Raw genomic sequence first — 4,010 nt, 5'->3', positions numbered from 1 at the left:
TCATAATCCTGTCTTCTGAAGCAGAATATTTCCACAGATCTAGGCTGCAGAACGTTCCTGGGCAGGATAAATGGAAAAGAATCCTTTGGTGGCCTCATTGCTGATCCTATGGCTTCATTTTGGGGGTAAGTTCAGGAGCTGCTGAAGACATTCTGACCAGCTTGGGGCAAGGAGACGGGGTAAGGAAGAGGGATGCATCCAGGGTTTTATTTGGGAATGTGTGAAGAAAACACAAACTGTGTAGACAGACCAGTTTTCATGTCTGACCTTGTCTTTCTGAGCAGGAGTGAGCAGCAAAGTCAATGTGGAACAGAGTCCTCAGTCGCTGCACGTTCAGGAGGGAGAGAGCACCAATTTCACCTGCAGCTTCCCTTCCAGTTCTTTTTATGCCTTACACTGGTACAGCTGGGAACTAGCCAAAGGCCCCAAAGGTCCTGTTTGTACTGCTTTCAAACAGGGATGAACAGAAAGAAAGATGTATAAGAGCCACTCTTATTACTACGGAGGGTTATAGCTACTTGTACATCAAAGAATCCCAGCCCGAAGACTCAGCCACATATCTTTGTGCCTTTAACACAGTGCTCTCCAGGCACCTGCAGCCTGTACACAAACCTGTGGCTGGTGCTGTTCTGTTGCCCAGCTTTGATGAAGAGCCATGTGTGGGTTGTTATCAGTCTCCAAATGGGGCTTAGGGAAATGCAAATTCAGTGAAATCACAGTGCTTTCAATAATGAGGAAAAATGCAAATATACATAAACGTGCATTCTAGTAACTGCAGCTTCCTGATCTAAGCGAGTTGTTATTAAACATCACTACCCCTGACTCCCACCAATATGTTAGCCATATCATTGAGTCAGATCCTTTGCCTCCACTTTGGGCATGATTCCAAATGATCTAGATAGTTACTCAGACCTATCTCAAATAGTCTGAGCAAATAAAGGTAGTATTTACCCTTAATTGTTGCTACTTCCCCAGAGCTAATTCCTTGCATCCATTTCCTCACACTCATGCATGGGGATTGATACACAGGAGCATGAGAACCTGCCCTCTTCTCAGATACCTGGTATAGAAATCTGCATGCATTCCATTGTTGCTTCAATTAATCCAGTGGGGGTTTGTTTTTGTTTGTTTTAGTTCTGCCTTCCCCCTACACAAAGGAGCCCTGGAGGTGCAGTGGTTAAGTGCTCAGCTGCTAACTGGAAGGTTGGTGGTTCAAACACACCAGCCGCTCCCTGGGAGAAAGATGGGGCAGTATGCCTTCCTAAAGATTTACAGTCTTGGAAACCCTATGGGGCAGTTCTACTCTGTCCTACAAGGTAGCTATGAGTTGAAATTGATTCGAAGGCAACAGGTTTTTTTGAGTTTCCCCCTACATGAACACCTGTATTTCACTTCTTATATGTGGCAATTTGCATTTTTTAAAATCACTTGTGGGACCTGAAAGGGGCACTGGTGGGGGAGATTCACTACTCAGTGTGGTCTGTCCTCCAGCTTTTACCGTGATTGTGGTATTGAATGAGTAATTGAACTCTCTGTTATCTAAGTTTCTTTGTTTATAATTTCCAGGTATCTGAGGCAGATCAAACATCTGGTCTATGCTTCTTTTGTAGATTTCCAAACAATCCACCGGTCTGAGGTCCCTCTGATACTCTAACCAGTTGCCGTTGAGTCAGTTTAGACTCATGGTGACTCCATGTGTGTCAGAGTAGGACTATACTCCGCAGGGTTTTGAATAGCTGATTTTTCAGGGCTAATTTTTCAGAAGTAGATCACCAGGACTTTCTTCCAAGGTGCCTCTGGGTAAACTCAAACGGCCAACCTTTCAGTTAGCAGCTGAGTGTTTATCCGTTTGTGCCACTCTGAGACTCCATTACTATTGGTACTCTAAAAACATATCGCTGTTGAGTCGATTCCAACTCACAGTGATCCTATAGGACAGAGTAGAACTGCCTCATAGGGCTTCCAAGGAAACAGATTGTCACATCTTTCTCCCACGGAGCAGCTGGTAGGTTTGAACTGCCGACCTTTTGGTTAGCAGCCGGTCTGCTTAACGACTGTGCTGAACAAAAACCAAACCAAACCTGTTGCTGTCAACTCCAATTCACATCGACCCTATACGGCAGAGTATAACTACCCCATAGGGTTTCCAAGGAGCAACTGGTGGATTAGAACTGCTGACCTTTTGGGTAGTAGCCAGGCTCTTAACCACTGTGCCACCAGGGCTCCACTGGTACTCTAAAGGCCTCTAATTCTGGGGTCTTTCTGGGTTTCTTCAACATAAATTAACTTGCTTCTGAGCTTCTTCATCAAATAGCTTAAATTTCAACTTTCTTCAGATAGCTATATTAATAACTACTTACCCAGCTCCTGTCCAGCTTCACAATTATTGTGCTATTTTTTCTCTCTATTTCCTCTCATGGATTTATGTTTTTTAAAATCCCTTTACTGTCATTATAACATCTTTAGGAAAAAAAATCCTACATGTTATTAAAATAGCTTCAGAATATATACAAATCCCTTACTGGATCCATTTAAGAGACATATGCATGGAAAATTGTTTTTTTTTTCATAAATTGGTCACAAGGTAATAATGACTCTATTTGACCATCAGATTTTCCATGTGTGTAATCCATTCCTGAAGCCAGTGGCACCTATTTTGGAAAATTTACTATTACAAATATGGAGAAAATGTAAATCTGAAGTAGAGACTACAGAAATATCCATATCTTCATGAAAGCAATGAGTAATCAAGGAAACAATAGGACAACATCTCCAGTCTCTCTGAGATCTAAAATTTATCTGAAATTGAAATAGTTCATTAAATTTTGATCATTAATAGTGATACAGGCATGACTTCATCATAGTCCCTTTTTTTTTCTTTTTTTTTTAGAGTTGAGGACATGGATTGAGAAAAACAAGGGAAATATAAAAAATCTTGTTCAAAAACATTAGACAAGAAAAACATATCTCCCTGTTTATTGTAGAGACTCGAGCTGAGCCATCTGCCACCTGCTTCTGTGCTGTGGGGGCCCAGGGCTCTCACCACATCTGCAGCCGGTACCTGAGTATTGCCGCCGAGGCTTCAGTGCCAGAGCAGAAGCACTGGGAAGATATTTGTCAAAGAAGGTCAATGAAACGAAAGGATGTTTCAGGCTGAGCTAGTAGAGGCCATCTGAAATCTGAAAGAGGAAGTCACATTTTTATTTTCCTGATTTCTGTCAATATCTCAACAAGAGTGTTCTTCACAGGACTTCAGAGCTGTTACCGTTACCTAATGCTGTGTAACAGACCACCCCAAAACTTAGTGGCTTAAAACAACTACCATTTACTATCTCATGATTCTGGGGGTGATTGGCTCAGCCCTGAGTTGACTTCTGCTCATGTGGTGTTGGCCAGGACTGCAGTCCTCGAAGGCATGACGGGACTAGAACACCCAGGATTGCCCACTTACATATCTGGAGCTTTGGTGGGAACACCTGGCAGGCTGACCTTAGCTAGAACACTGAGATGGCTGGACTTCGCACTCACTTCATGTATTCTCAGAGCCTCTTTCCTTCCACATGCCCTCTCCATGTGGTTTCTTCCCATGGTCTCTCTAGCAGGGTAGGTATATGTCATACCTGGTGGCTCAGGGCCCCCCAAAACACAAACGTGGCAGTTGCCAGGCTATCTTAAGGCTTAGGCCCAGAACTGCTACAGTGTTACTTCTGCTGCATTCTGTTTGTTAAAGCCAGTCAAGGATTCAGTCCAGATTCCATGTGGGAGGGAACTACACAAGCCCCTGAATATGAGGAAACATCAATCATTGGGGACAATCTTGGGACAGTGACTACTACAAGAGGTAATAAACACATCCCTTATGACAGATAGCTCATAGCTACCCTATAGGACAGAGCAGAACTGCCCCTCAGGGTTTCCAACGAGCAGCAGGTGGATTCAAACTGCCGACTTTTTAGTTAGCAGCCATAGCTCTTAACCACCGCACCACTAGGGTTGACGGCAACAGGTTT

The 4,010-nt window shown here is 43.4% G+C and overlaps 1 pseudogene; it reads left to right on the top strand.

Moving 5' to 3' along the window:
* Window position 1: 1 nt before the first annotated feature.
* On the top strand, window positions 2-1,133 carry LOC111819089 (T-cell receptor alpha chain V region 2B4-like; annotated as a pseudogene).
* Window positions 1,134-4,010: the final 2,877 nt, after the last annotated feature.

This window comes from Trichechus manatus, unplaced genomic scaffold (genome assembly GCF_000243295.1).
Source record: "Trichechus manatus latirostris isolate Lorelei unplaced genomic scaffold, TriManLat1.0 scaffold00268, whole genome shotgun sequence".
NCBI classification, from domain to species: domain Eukaryota; kingdom Metazoa; phylum Chordata; class Mammalia; order Sirenia; family Trichechidae; genus Trichechus; species Trichechus manatus.
Note: the sequence above shows the minus strand (reverse complement) of the source record. Positions and strands in the feature narration are given on the sequence as shown.